This window comes from Galeopterus variegatus, unplaced genomic scaffold (assembly GCF_000696425.1).
Source record: "Galeopterus variegatus unplaced genomic scaffold, G_variegatus-3.0.2 Scaffold1983, whole genome shotgun sequence".
Classification (NCBI taxonomy): domain Eukaryota; kingdom Metazoa; phylum Chordata; class Mammalia; order Dermoptera; family Cynocephalidae; genus Galeopterus; species Galeopterus variegatus.
The window spans coordinates 64,378-80,354 of record NW_007728094.1 but is presented as its reverse complement, the minus strand read 5'-3'; the positions used below and the strand labels follow the sequence as shown (position 1 = coordinate 80,354).

The window sequence follows — 15,977 nt, the reverse complement described above, 5'->3', positions numbered from 1 at the left end:
GTTTTACCAGTTAGATCAGCTGGCAGGATTCTCCGGGAAGTGAAGAGATGCAGAATCAAAGTACTGTATTTGTTCTTATTATTTGGTGGTAGATGGGAAAGACAATAATCTACTAAAAGCTTTTAGTGGTTGCTTGTGTATGATGTTGTGATAGTTCTATTCTGAACAGTGTGGGTCCATTGTAGTCTTAGATGATACGCTTTTGAAGGAAAACCCATGTAAAGGATATACAAGCAGCCAAGTGCATGTCCTTTATTATCTCTGCATCCTTCTTGATAAATGGTAGATATACACTGGTGGAGCCAAGGCAAATAATCCAGAAAGCTGGAGTTGAAAGGACTCTTGGGAAACATCTAGCTCGATGTTGTTTAGGAGCGGGAAAAGAAGCCCAGAGAGGGGAAGGTGCTTGCCAAAAGTTATACACAGCCAGTGAAATCTGGGGCTAAAGACTGGGTCTTTCTGAATAAAAAAAATTTCCTAAAATTACCTGACACTGCTGTTCCCAGTCCCATTGGATGTCCTGGACCACTTTGGGGAAATGCTGATGATTCATTAACCATCAGGGCATGGATGGGCTCTCTACATAGGGCAATGAGCTCTTCTCCAGCTGAAATGATTTCCCTATTAATTGTCACTGCTCACTCTGTGGGTGGGGGAAGGGGATTGGAGAAATTTGCAGCATTACAGCCCAGTGTCTTTGGTGGGAGGAAGTCAAGTTCTATTCCCATGGGACCAGCATAATGGTTTTTAAAAATAAGAAGTTGATCTTAAGAATTGAGATCGTCTATATCCACATAGCCTAACTATTGGGACTGAGAACTGAGACTTACTGTGGCAACGTGACTTAACTAATTGTTCCAGGAAATTCAGGCCTAGGAAGATATGACTAAACCAATAAGTAACTTCACTGTTTGCCTCATGGAATTCATGCAAGCCAATTTATCTGAATAAACAGTTTGCTTTTCTGGGAAAACTGCTTTCCTAACAGGACAATAGGTTACTCACCTGGACAAACAATTTGCTCCACAAATAATAGTTTACTTATCAAGAATTTGTTTCTTGGCTCTTCTCCCTGTGCTTGCCAGTCCTAAACTTTGTCCAGTCCTGATCTGTTCTCTACCTTGAAAAATCCACCTTAAACCACTTGAGTCCATATGCCCAAACCTTATAAATATCTTCTGTTGACTTTCTACTTTTGAGTCTCTACTAAGATTCTACCAAGTGGTATTCTTTCTTACTACCAGAGGTCCAGTACACATAGCTTTGGCTGATCAACAGAGTTTGTGGTGGTCTTTCAAAGAGCTACCAGTTGACAATCTCCTCTTTCCCCAGGTTACTTGAGAATATTTTGCTTTCTGCTTTTTTTTTGAGGGCATTTTGCTTCATGTTTGGATCGCCTTTATTTCTCTAATAAGGATAATTGGGAAGAAAAGCAGAGTTACAATTGCCTCTGTGAATGGAATTTATTAGTAGATAGGTTCATTGATACTGCCAAGAGGTTTTAGATTTCTTGTGAATATCAGGACTAGAAGCCGTCTTATATAGATCATCTTTTCCAACTTCCTCCTTTTGCACAAGGAAAAATGGAGGTTCTGGGACAGTAGATCCTTCTCTGGAGGAGAATGCTAAAGTTGGCTACTTTAAGCAACATCACTTCTCCTAGCCCCTAATTTTTGATTCAATCAATGAATCACTGCTTGCCCACTCTTTTTTTGGGGGGTGGTGGTGGATGCTTTTTGAATTTATGTGTCATTCTCGCACAGGGGCCATGCTAATCTTGTCTTTATTTTTCTGATTTTTTTTAGTATGCGCTGTAGAGGTGAGCACTGCTTTTCCCTCTTGAAACCAGCCTGGACTTGTCTTGGAAGAAACGACCTCATTCTCTGTTGCAACTCACAAGGAAAACTCCATGCTAGCATTCAGATAGAACCCAGGAAGGGACTGAGGGAGAGATAACAGGCTTAGGGGATTGGGGCTTTCTATGGTGGCAAGAGGGGTGAAGACAAGGTAGTAGCACCAGGGCCCTTTCATTTTCTAATTATTTCTGTCTCTTCTATCCCGTTTCTTTTTTCCTTTTCCAAGTTGCCCTTCAGGCGCTCTGAATTAACTGAAAAGTTCTGGTAGGAGTCAAGGATCTATAGGATTAATAGAAAGCTGAGCCCTGGTGGAAAATATGGGAGCAATCCTTTAAAATTTTTGGAGGCAGTAGAAATGTAAACTTGTTACATAATTTTCTGCAGAACCCCGAGGTTTTAGGCTATAGTAAAGCATAGGCTTTGGAGTCAGCTGGCCCTGGCTCTACCAGTTATGAAGTGTACGTCACCTTAGACAAGTTGATTTCTGGAACTCTCACTTTCCCCATATGTGAAAAAGGCATAACTAATCATAGAATTGTTGTGAGATTGAAATGAAATAGTATGTACAGTGTGCTTCACAAGATGCCTGGCATGTGACATATGTTCAATAAATACTAGCTATTAATTATCATTATCAGGAAAGCACCTTCTTCAGGAAGCAGTGATATTTGATTAAAATTCTGAGTCTTACAGAATAAAAACAACTGGTACTCTTTTTATCACCTGTTGCCTGGAAGCCTAAAATCCAAAGAGGAGGAGGTGAAGGACATACATATAAACAAATATTTTAAAATCCCTGATAGCTACTCAGCACTGTGTTAGGCTCAGTGAGAAATGAAATGAACTATTAAATTTGATTCATGCCATAGGATGTCTACAGTTTAGTTGGGAGGTGAGATACACAGCCAGATAACAGTGATGAGCCGAATCTGTGGAAATGTAACTCTGCAGAAAAAATTCAGTGCTGTCCCAGTGACATATGTGTCTGTGTGCTATTCCTGGGAGTGGAGAGCTCATGAAAAAACAGGAGTGGGGAGGGAGCAGGTGTTGGATAAAAGTATACAGCCTCAGAAGTGCTGTCTTTGACAACTGTCTCTTATTTGGGACAACAGATATGGAGGAGAGGTCAACGTCAGGCATCAGAACATGAGAGGAGTCTTCAAAAGAATGTTAACTCCAAACAAACTTTTGCATAAACAGGAATCTGGAGGGATCTGGAAACATGCCTGTACCCTAATTTGGGTAGTTTGGATCTCCACTAGCTTCAAGGACGAGGAATCCAATATTTGTGATGCCCCTGAGGGCACCACCTGTTGTCTTAACTTCATGTCTGACCATTACTTCACTCACAATACTGCTTTCTTGTCTTGACTTAGAATTTGAAATCTTACCCTTCTGCTCCTGGTATTTGGCCCTGGGCTCAATATTGGTTTAGAGTTACCACTCTGCTTTCCAGGATCTGATAACTTGTCCTGGCTCTGCCCTGCTGTAGGACTACAGAGGTTAGCCCATCCCATTGGGACTATGAGAGCTTGGCTGAGCATATATAAACATGAGGTGCCACAGAAGAGGGGTTGATGGTAAGATGAAAGGCGTTGGTGGAGACAGCTTTGCTCTGGGCTCTCAGGAAATGCATCCTTCAGATGGTGACCAGGACAACAGGGATGGTGAAGTGGGTAAGCACAAAAAAGAAGAGGAAGGCCTCAGCCTTGGTGAAGTCAACACAGGCAAGTTGGAGCTGGGGAAGAGAGGAGGGAGGGGGTCACAGGAGTAGTGATTCATGACGTTGGGGCCACAGAAGGACAAAATGAAGATGCCTTCCGTGTGACTGCATTGTTGATGCAGCCAATGCCCTTTCGATGCCCCAGAAGGGATAATGCTAGGAGAAGTGGGGAAACGGTATCAAATGACCATCTGCTGTGACCAAGCTATACGTTAGGCTCTTTACCACACGAATGTTTAATTTTCATTCAACATTCTTGTTTATGAATTATGCCAGGTTTAGACATCAGTCTGAAACCAGATTTAGATATCACTACTGATTCCATAACCAGTGTAATTTCTGTTTCATCTTATATTCTCATGCATCTACGTTTTTCTGTCCTAGTATTTCTGGTTCATGTGAAAGAAAAATAAGGAATTGTGGGATCATGGTTGAGTGGCCCAGGGGTGGGGGTAGCTTAATAACCCAATGGATCTGGGCTGTATCTAGGGGCATGTGATTTCTCAGTGACTGCTGGGCCTGGGGAATAGGAACGTAGGGGCTAACAGGGCAGAATGTGGAATTTAGAAAGACCAAGCACCACACTGTATTTCTCCAGGGCCAGAAATCTCTCCCTGTGGAGAACTCTGGTTCTTTGGTGATAGATCCTGTCACCCTTACTGTTAGGTTTGTGGCTTCACTGAACTTCCTACATTGGGTATAAATAATAAGGGAGATAAAATGAAAACACAGGTTGGAGAAATTATCCCATGTATGGATGACTATTAACAAAAGCTAATATATGCTGGCACTAATTAAAGTCCTGGCATTGTTCTAAGCACTTGATAGACATTAAATCTCCTTTAATCCTCACAATCCCCTTATGAGGTAATTAATAGCAACATACTCATTTTTCAGATAAAGAGACCAAGGTCATATAGCTTTATGTGACAGAACTGAAATCTAGTCCCGGGTCTGCCTGTTTCCATATCCCATGATCTGCAAGGATCTACTGCCTTCCTGAGGAGGAAAAAACCAGTGAGACTGAAACAGACTACACAGACACAAAAACCAAGCTCCATGGAGCCACCACAGATGACCCAACAAGGTTTCAGATCTAAATTCGACATGATCCGTTAAGGGAGTATTTTTTGGCTGTCTCTTGCTATTTAAGAAACCTCCTTAAAACATAGTTCTTAAAACCACAGCAATTTGTTATTTCTCACAATTCTGTGGGTTAGGACTTTGGGCAGGGCTTGGGTCGGTGGTTTTCTGCTCCACATGATGTAGACTGGGGTCACTCACTCAGCTGCATGTAGCTGGTGGCTGGGCTGTTCTGGAAGGCCAGTGAGGTCTTACTCAACATCTGACACTTAGTGTTTATTTGTGTGACCTTTCCACATGGCTGGCTGGGCTTCCTCACAGTATGGTGGTCTCAGGGTAGGCTTCCAAGAAAGAGGAAGTGGAAGTTGATGGCTCTCTTTAAGGCCAGGCTTAGAACTGACACATTGTCACTTCTGCTATATTCTATAAGTCAAAGAAAGTCACGAGTGGAGTTGCCAGAGTGGACCCTCAGAGGGTCACAGCTAAGTGAGCACTGTTTCTAATACTGTCGTCGTGTTGGCAGAGTGGCCGGTTGTACCTTGGCACCTTCTTCAGTCTCATCCTGGAAACAAGCCAGCACAGATGTTTGACCTACATTCATTCAGAAATCCACCCAAGTGACAGAATAGTAGCTCAGCTTGATCACTTTCCCAAGGTTTTAATCATGCTGGGACTTGTAATCTGGGATTACACAGAGAACAGGGCCTAGGAAGAAACCTAAAGGAAAAGTGCAGAGTTTACCATGAAGCAAATACTGGGCAGAAGAACTTGAGGCTGAGAAATTTGGGCTTTTAGGAAAAGTGCTAGCAAGTTCCTTCCAGTCTCTGCTTGTTGTAAAATGAAACCACTGTTGTGACAGGCTCTTTGCTATTCCTTGTGTTCCTTTGTTCCTGTCCCATCTAGGTTCTCTAGGCTTCTCTTCTATTTTGCAAGCTACCAGATACCTTTCTAACAAATTCCTTTTCTGCTTAGGTTAAGAACTCTAACTTTTATAGCAGCCTTGGTATCTTTATTCCTCAGGATATAGACCAGGGGTTCGTTAGGAGTATCTCTATGATATAGACCACAGAGAGGATCTTGTTATATAGGCTAAGATACTTTCAGGGTTGAGATGGACATATATAAGGAACACAGACCCTTAGAAGAGACAGATGATGGTGAGGTTGGAGGCACAGGTGGAGAAGGTTTCATGTTGGGTGTGCAGGGACATCATCCTGCAGATTGTGACCAGAACGTAAGCGTAAGAGACCACGATGACTGAGGTGGTGGGGACAGTGACCAAGGCAGACAAGACAGACAAGATGACATTGGCCACCGTGAGGTCTGAGCAGGTTAGTTGGAGCACAGGGAGAATGTTACAGAAGTAGTGCTTGATGATGTTGGGACCACAGTAGGACAAAATTAATGCATTCCCTGTCTGTAGAGTTGAAATGAACCCACCACAGCATAGATGAGCACCACTAGCTGGACACACAAGTGCTTGGACATGATGGTGTGGTAGATGAGAGGGAGGCAGGTGCCCACAAATCAGTCATAGGCCACAATGGTCAGGAGGAGACACTCCCCTGTGTCATGGAGGTGCATGAAGGCCATCTGGACCACACAGCCTGCAAAGGAGATGGACTGATTAGTGGTGAGGAAGCTGATCAGCAGCTGGGAATGAACATGGAAGAATTGCAGACATCAAGGAAAGAGAGCATGATCAGAAGAAAGAACATGGGGGTGTTGAGGGCAGAGCTGGTACAGATCACATCTATCATGCCCAGGTTGCCCACCAGAGTCACTGAGTAGATCAGCAGGAAGATGCAAAGAGGAGTTGTAGTTGGTCAACCTGGTCTGTGAGGCCCAGAAGGAGGAATCTCATAACTATGGTGTGATTCTGCCACAGTGCCATTCCTCTGTTGTGTTTTCCATATGACAATGAAAAATACCAATATTTTGCTTAGGATTTTTTCATCTATTTTCATGAGAGAGATTGACCTATAATTTTCTTTTCTTGCATGTTCTTATGACATTATGGATTCATTTTATGCTGGCCTTATAAAAGAGTTGGGAAACCATCCCTCTTATTGTTTACTTAAATGTTTGAAGCCTTCTGGGCCAAAAGTTTTCTTTGTGGGAAAGTTTTTCATATGGATTCAACTTCTTGATGACTTATGTAGGACTATATATGTTCTTACTCTTGTGTCAGTTTTGGTATGTTTGGTAGATAGTGGAGATGCTAAAGGGAAGTAAGCATGGGCTTCATTCTTACGTCTGGAGGTAGGAGGAACGCTGATGTGGGCGAGGAATCCCACGTGGGACTAATGGACCAGGTTAATGTTCTGATGGTGATTGGCAGGTAATGAGCATGGGTGGGAGAAAGTGCAAGGGCATATAACTGTGTATTAGGGATGAAGTTAAGATTTACCTCTACATGCACCTGAAATTGCTCCAGTAGCTCTGTGTCTCTGATAAGGTTAGGAAACAATAACCCTAAGCATTCAGCTTATCCTGCATATTTGGGTCCATGATGGGACTGGAAGGAGGGTACTCACAACCTGGTATTTTTAAAATTGTTTAAAAAATTCCCCTGTTTTTCAGTGGTGGCATAAACTCGTATCAGTTCAACCATACAGAAAAATAGATACTCTGTTGAATGTCATTAGGTTTATGTTTCTTTTAGGATAACTTCTTGAGTCAGCAAGTAAAGTCCCAGTGGAGACTTGTGTGAGAGACGGCATGGCATTGAATGGAGGAAATAGAGGTTTGAGTCAAAATATTTGAGTCTAGGGCAAAGGAAGTATTTTACAATTCTTTGGGTTACATACAACTGATTGAAGGTATCATGGAGATAAAAATGAAGAATTCAACCCTCTGGGAATGGATGAATGATCAGAAAAGAGTGGCTTATTAATCAGCTTTGGTAGTTTGCAGGGAGGTACCGAAGAAATGATACTGGGATAAAGGAGTTGAGGGTGTATGCAAGATGCAGTAATAATGAGCCACGGAGTCTAAGTTGGGTGAGGATGGAAGAGGCCATGAGGTGGTTGAGAGACCTAGTAAATGTGGTTGGATCAAAGGACTCTGGGACTCAGGGGGTTACTAGTGTTACTGGACACTGGAGAGTAAGCTGGAAAGATGGGAAGTATTGGCTGGACAGTGGAAGACTTAAACTTGAGATTATGGAGGGGCTGCTATTGAAAGTGTCAAAGTCTATGGCATAATCATATCAATGAATGACTGAAAAAAAGGTGGGATAGAAGAAGGAGGTCAGGAGCTGAAACTTCAGGGAATTAGAAGAATCAGTTATGGCACTGTTCTCAACTCTGGCTGCATATTATAGTCACCTAGAGAGTTTTTAAAAAAAATATTGATATCTTGGTCCTCCTTAGACCAAATTAAGCAACATCTCTGTGGATTAGATGCTAATATAGGTACTTTTTAAAAATTCCCCAGGTGATTCTAATGTGCAGCAGGGTTGAGAATGTCTGAATCACAGGGATATCAGAATCACTGAAAGAGGGATCTTGACTGAGGAACTATGATTTTTACAAAAGAGAGGAGAGATGTGGGGCTGCAGATGACAGTCACAGGAGGGCTGGAGGATGGTATAGTCTGATGAAATGAAAGGAATTTTTAAAATTTTGAGGTAGGATGGTAGAGTGGTAGGGAGGAAAAATGGTTTGGAAGGTCCATGAGAAAAAGAGTATTCTTGTGCCCAGAACCCTCTGGTGAGCCCCTGCCTCATTCAGAATAGAAGGTACCCCTGTGGCCTACAAGGCCTCCTTGATCTCTTCCTGCTGCCACCTGGCATCATTTCTTGCATCTCCCTCTTGTAGGTTCTTCTACAACCACCCCAGTTTCCTTGTGGCACTCAAATCCCAGGTTTTTGCTGATATGTCCATCTTATTAGAGAGAACTTTTCCGATCTTATTTATTTTCTTTAGTGGCAGGGATTGAACGCCGGACCTTGGTGTTATCAGCACCACGCTCTAGCCAACTGAGCTAACCAGCTGCCTGATCTATCTTATTTAAATAGCAATATCCCACTCTCTCTCTTCTTTTTAATAGCAGTTATTATCATCTGAAATACTATATGGCTTACTTATTTTTTCTTATCTGCCTTCATAAGAATTGAAGTTTCATGAGTACAGGAATTGCTGTTTTGGTCTGTTTTGGTCACTGATGGGTTCCCAGGGCCAAAAGGGCACTGGAACAGAATGGATGCTCATTAAACATGTGAGGAAAGAATGAATATAGAGAAAAAGTGGGAAAAAAGCAAGTCACATAACCAGGCATCCAATATAATTCTCTCTCTGTGTGTTGTGTGTATGTGCCTGGTGTGTGTGTGTGTGTGTGTGTGTGTGTGTGTGTGTGTGTGTATGTAAACTATATATGCATAAAGGTCTATAAGACATATGCCAAAATGTTAACAATGGTTATCTTGGACTTTCACTTTATACTCATTTTTATGTCTCATTTTTTTTTCAACTCTTATGTGTGTACTCTGTCACCCTTACACTCTACTCCCCTGTGGCGCTTGGCCAGTGTCGAGCTGAGGCTAATTCCAGAATCCTCTCGCCTTAGCCAATTGTGGTGTGCTAAGGCTAATGTCTATCCTGTCAGCATCGCCAATTGTAGAGCTCTTAATCCTGTTCCTGATGCCAGTTGTAAAGCTACACAACTATGCTAGTTGTTGGGCTCTTTTACCTGCCGGTTATCCTGCACCAACTGGGCCAATTGCTGAGCTAGGGCTGGGTCTGGAGCTCACAGATCCCTCAAGCCCGTTCACAGACTGGGTCAGCAGACCCCACACATGCCAGGCTGGGTCACCAGACCCCTCACACGCAGGTCTATAAGCTAGGTAACCAGCAAACAGGTCCTTTGAAGCAGTAGGTTGGAAAGCATGGCTACATGGGGCAGACGCCTGAGGCAGACGTGCGCCGCCTGCTTCGCTAAAACTACTCTCTGAAGAACATAAGAATAGCAACAAAACTAAAAAGATACATTGGTGTGCATGTGCACTAACTCCACACACACACACACACACACACACACACAATTTGCTTACAAAGGATGTGCTGAACCACACCCAACCGGACCCGAGGTGAGGGCCCTGACCAAACTATTCTATTTTCCCAACATCCCCTCACCCCCAACAACAAATAGAAAGGGAGGTATAAGGACCACCTGACAGGTGAAAGAGAAGGAGGGGACTACTGAAAACTTGGAACAAGTAGTAGCAAAATCTGGTCTGAGCCCAGATGAATCACTGAAATGAAGGCTGCTAAATCTGAATAGAAACAAGGATTAGGGAATGCAGGCTTGGAGAGAAAAGGTAAATCTGTGCATTTATTTTGTGAATTTCATGGAGGCTGGAACAAGTAATTGAGATGGTATAAATACCACATTACCCATGGGGGAAAAGAAATAGATGAGAGATGCTGCAGGAAAAAGCAGAGACCTAGAAATGATAACAATAGGAATCTCTAACTGGATTCCTTTAAGATTGTAAACTGTAAATTTGGGTGTGTAACTTCCATTTTCTGGTTGCAAACTAATCAGGTGCTGCCTGGGGAAGGAGCTACAGTGAAATGGTTAATGGAAAATACAGGATTCTAGGATTATAGATGCAGGTTTAGACAAACAATTAGATTGTTCATCTGAGAGAATGGGGCATATTGTACAAAGTTTGGAGACATTTTAAATGAGTGTTTGAGTCCATGCTGGTCTTGGTATTCAAGTTTGGTTATTTGTACAAAGGATTAATTTACCATTGAATGGGTTCCTGTCTTCTTTTGGTATCTGCAAGCCAACTGGGAGTTAATTTGTTTCTAAAACAGTACAAGGTTTTTTGGTTTCACCCAGGAGAGTGAATGGTTCTCTATCTTTCAAGGTTGTACATTTTTTCTGCATTTCATCTAGGCAGAGATAAGAACTCCAGGGCTGCCGAATACAATAGGCTATTCTTGTAACTCAGATGTGACTGGGCACCATGAGTAGTCTCTGTTCTTGACCCTACACCCACCTTGAGGCAGAAACTTTGTTATCATTTCCCAAAAAGCAAACCCAATGCAACAAAAGATTAATGAATAAGGACAATTTTACTGAAAATTTCTTGGGGAGACTGAAAAGCTCTATGTATCCCAGAGAGATGCTTTTGATCTATGGCAAAACCTAACATTCCCATGAGACATATGTGCTTTCTTTCCAAACAAGAGAGATTTCACATTTCCTTTATCTCATTTTTCCGCATTCTTAGGCAAAATGATCTAATCTTTTTTAAGGTCTCCAGTCTCATCCTCCCATCTATCCCTCTGTCTGGAAAAATGAAGGACCCTCCTTAGGATCCACTCTCTCCAGAAGGGAGATAGGGTTTAAGGTGTGGGGAACCTTGTAAGTAACTGGTAATACACCCCTAGGCATCTGATAATCCAATTTGCCCTCCGAGGGATGAAAGGAGTAAGGGAAAAGAGAGCCCCCTGTAGCTGGAATTCTCATGCGCATAGGCTCCTCTTGGACACTTTCCTAGTTTAACCTCCTCTGTGCACTGAGTGTATTTGAGAGGAGGATGCTGTGCTTGGGTATTTGTTGGGTCCCACCTGGTAGCTTTATGATTCAAAAGGAGCAAGAGAAAGGGTGGGATATCCAGCTTGGACTCTCTGCCACTTCCTTGCTCCTTGACTCGCTGACTGCTCCCAAATCCCAAAAGGGTGCATCTTTGGTTGGGTGAATTCCCCATGTTTTTCCTCTTTGCTCTTCAGGTGAAGGCCCCCGGGACGTGCCTTAGACAAATCAACCATAAAAGTCCCCTCCACCCCATCCCTGACTCGGTTGCATTTTATTGCAGTCATTTCCCCCAGGAAGACATTTTTTCTATGTATTAGTTTTTAATTCACCTGAAAAATTAAGAGTCACATGTGCACAATTCACAATTACTAAGCATTATATTATAGTTTATATCTCGAAAATATGCCCATAGACTGTTCATAGGCTGACTGCTCTTTTCCTTTCCTTTGGAGTCTGCTTCGTGTTGGTATTGAGTGTATCTTTTTCTCTCCTTGTTCTGATATGACAATTTTGCCACTGAATTGCAGGTTCACTTGTTCATTCATTCATTCATTCATTCATTCATTCATTCATTGACTCTTCATTCAGTGTTATTGAGTACTCGCTATATGCCAGGTAGTGTTCTAGTCACTGGGGATATAGTGACAAATAAGTTTGAAAGATTCTTGTTCTTATGGCTCTTACATTATGATGGAAGAGATAAATTTAAACAAACAGGAAGTATCTGAAGGTGATGAATTCTTTCAAGGAAATCAACAAAGAATGACAGACAGGACTTTGTTAGGGGCTACTGACATTAATGGTCACAGAATAAACTTACAATTTACCTTTTCCCGCTTCCTCTTAGAGTTTGAGTTTTCGGGTCAGTGTTCTAATATAGACCGTACACTCCTATGTCAGAGGCAGATGTGAACTGAGACCAGGGACTGGCAGACTTTTTCTGTAATGGGCCAGATAGTAAATCTTTTTGGCTTTGCAAACCATATGGGCTCTGTTGCAGCTACACAAACCTGCTGTTTGTAGCATAAAAGCTGCCAGAGACAATACGTAAATGAATGGAGGCGGCTGTGTTCCAATACAACTTTGTTTACAAAACCGGGGCAGGCCACATGTGGCCCAGAGACTGCAGTGTGCTGACCTCTGATCTGGACTGCACTTTGTCTTTATTTACTCAAAAGTGACAGCAGCAGCCCTTTTCTTTCTAGAATCTCCTCCTCTAAATAGTCCTTTGCCTTAATTTTTTTCACACACAAAAATTCAAATTAATATAGACTAATTTGGACAATCTATACAAGATAAAGTAGAAAATAAAGTGAAAAATTTACCCTTACCTTCAAACACATTCTAAGAATAAGCATGGCTAATAGTATATCTTTTCAGATTTTTAATGTGTGTATATATACATAATAAATATATACATACAGATGTCCAAAAAATATTTTTCTTTCTGTTTTCTTCTTTTTTCCTTTCCTTCCCTTCACGTTCTGCTCCTACCTTTCTTTTCCTCTTTATTCCCCCCCCTTCATTCCTCTCTTCTCTTCTTCCCTGCCTCCCTCTCTCCCCCCAATCCCTCTTTTCTTTCTTTCTAACACATATGGTATTATTCTAAAACACTGTTCCGCAACTTGCCTCTTTCGCCCTATGTGACATCATCGCATGCCTCTTTGGATTTGAGAGGCACGCATTCCACCGTTGGTGTGCTGTTGTTGCCAACTGACATGACGTGAGTGTCGTGTTATTTTTGGTGATTGGTGTTAGAAGCAGGTGCTGGTAGGGGCATTACACGTCTCCACCCACACAGCTAAGCTGCTGGTGGAGTGTTGGTCTGAGAGCAAGTCTCAGACCAATTCCAGCAGCTGTACAGCCATTTCTCGGCTGGCAGGCACAAACAGCTGGTCTGGAGTTTGGAAGGGGGCTCTGTCTCTGTCCTCAGGCACACTGGCCAGCACTGGAATGAAAGGCTTGCTTCAAAGCAGGTACATTCTTACAGCAGGATTGGCAAACTCCTCCACAAAGTGGACAGTAATGGGACCAAGAGCCTTGGCCCAAGCACCTTCTTCCCATGGGGATTGTTGCCTTAATTATTATTATTTTTTTTTTTTTGGCTTTTTTACTGACTGGTAACGGGATCGCAACCCTCGGTGTCACGCCCGTACTGGGGACCAGCAACGGGATTGCAACCCTCGGTGTTGCGCCTGCACCGTGCTCAGCCAGTGAGCGGGAACCGGTCTCCACATGGGATCCGAACCCTCGGCGGGAGAGCCACCACGCTCCCAAGCGGTGCACTCTCCAGTGCGCCACTGGGCCAGCCCTGCCTTAATTTTTTTTTGATACTCTAGAAAAAGTAGCATGAGCCCTGCTGCACGATTCCAAGTGAATCCCAGATTCCACTCCCCTTCTTTTTTAGAAAAATTGAAAGGATAACATTAAAAACACCCATACATCCTTCACCTAGATTCATAGTGATTAACATTTTCTCACATATTCTTTGCCTATTTTTCTTTCTCTCTAAGAAAGAACATATAATATATTTATAGAAATAAGTTCATATGTAGGTAATAAGCACATATCTGTACACATTTAAAAAATTTTATTTTATTTTTAATTGTGGTTATAAACATGTAATATTAAATTTACCATCTTAATTATTTTTAAGTGTACAGTTCAGTAGTGCAACAGATCTCTAGAACTTCTTCATCTTGCAAAACTGAAACTCTACGCCCATTAAGCACTGATTCTATCTCCTCTCCCCATCTCTGGCTACCACTTTCCTAGTTTCTGTTTCTATGATTTTGACTCATGTAAGTGGAATCATGAAGTATTTGTCCTTTTGTGACTGGGTTATTTCACTTATTGTAATGTCCTTGAGGTTCATCCATGTGGTAGCATGTGACAAGATTTCCTTCTTTTTTTTAATACTGCATAATATTCCATTTGATGTATATACCACAATTTCTTTATCCATTTATCTGTTGATAGACATTTGGGTTTATGCATGTATATCTTTTTTCCAAACTATTCAAAAGTAAGTTGGAGCACTATGATGCTTTACTCTTATATACTTTAGATTAAATACAGTCTGCTGAGAACAAGAACATTCTTCTATATAACCATAATTACAGTATCATGCTCGATAAATTTAACGTTGATATGTTATCTAATATACAGTCTATATTCAAATTCAAATTTCCCCAATTGTTCTAATAAAGTCTTTTATATCTATTTATTTTAAATCTAGGATCCAATCAAGGATTATTTATTGCATTTAGTTATCTTGTCTTATTTATTCTCTTTTAGATGGTGGTGATGATAGCAAATTATGAACATGCTATCATGAATTTATTTATGTATGTGCTTATTATTATTATTTTTTTACTTTTTAAGATAATTTATTATACATACATGTGGGGTACATGTTGATTTTCAATAGTTGTGTACAATATATAATGGTAGATCAGGATAGTTATCTTATTCATCATTACAACATGCAATTGTTCTTTGTGTCTGTTAATCAATTTCTTGTTAAACCCCCTCCCTTTCCCGTCCTCTCCCCTTTCCCACCTCTAGTAACCACGGTTCTTTTCTCTCCTTCCAAAAGTTCAATGTACTATTGTGATTGCTGTTTCTTTCTTTCTCTTTCTCTCTATTTATTGTTCATTTGTTTATTTATGGGTGCAGCTCCTACTTAAGAGTGAGGACAGGCAGTATTTCTCTTTCTGCACTTGGGTTATTTCTGTTTATTCTTTTTTAATCTAGATTTTTTTTCTTTTGGGACTCTGTAAGTTTTGAATAGTGCAGACCATTAGTTTTGCATAATGCTCTATAACTTAAAATTCTCTATTTCCCCATGATTAGATTTAGGCTAAATATTTTTGGCAAGAATACTATATAGATAATGTGTCCATCTCATCCAGGACACATAAAATGTGAATTTGTCTCATTGCTGGTGGGGTTAATTTGATTACCTGGTTAAGTTGGTGTCTGCCAGGTTTTGTCACTATCAGGTATCTTTTTCTATTTGCAATTTGTGGGCGATAGTCTGAGATTGTGAATACCCTGTTAATGTTACCCACCACTTTCACCTGGAGGTCTAGCACCCATTGATTATCCTAGCCCGAATCAATCATCACATTGGTGGTTCCCAAATAAATCACATATCTTGAATTCTAATTTCTCCAGTAGAAGCTATTTGTAATATTCTGTATGCCAGTTAACCAGCCCTAAGAAGTTGAACAAAATTAGCTTATTCACACATAGCACACTACTCATCCTGATATAGTTCTTATTAAATCACTATGAATAAAATCTAGCACCTATTTGACCTATTTACTGAATGATCTGAAAAGCCACCAGGCTTGATTAGTGCTGGGCCAGAAGGAGGATCTCCAAGGGATAAAGACTTTAAGTCAATTGGCTATGCCTCTAGGCTCTTTAAAACTCTGCAGAATTTCTGAGGCATGGGCCAGATTAGTTTGCTAGGATTTTGAAGGAAAGTCATGCCTCTTTCAGCAAGTAATTTTCTTTCTTTCTTTTTCTTTTTTTTAATTTATTTTTTAATTTTATTATTTTTTTATTTTGTCAATATACAATGTAGTTGATTATTATGTTCCATCACCGAAACCTCCCTCCCTCCTCCCTCTCCCCCCACCCACCCAGGCATGTCCTTTCCATTTGCTTGTTGTAGGAACTTCAAAAAAAAAAAAAATTGTAGTTGTTATATCTTCCTCCCCCCCCGCCCCCATTTTTTTTTTTTTTTTTTTTTT

At 41.2% G+C, this 15,977-nt stretch overlaps 1 pseudogene; it reads right to left on the bottom strand.

The window, feature by feature from the left end:
- Positions 1–5,800: 5,800 nt before the first annotated feature.
- LOC103596325 lies at positions 5,801–6,556 on the bottom strand (annotated as a pseudogene).
- Between the last annotated feature and the right edge of the window lie 9,421 nt (positions 6,557–15,977).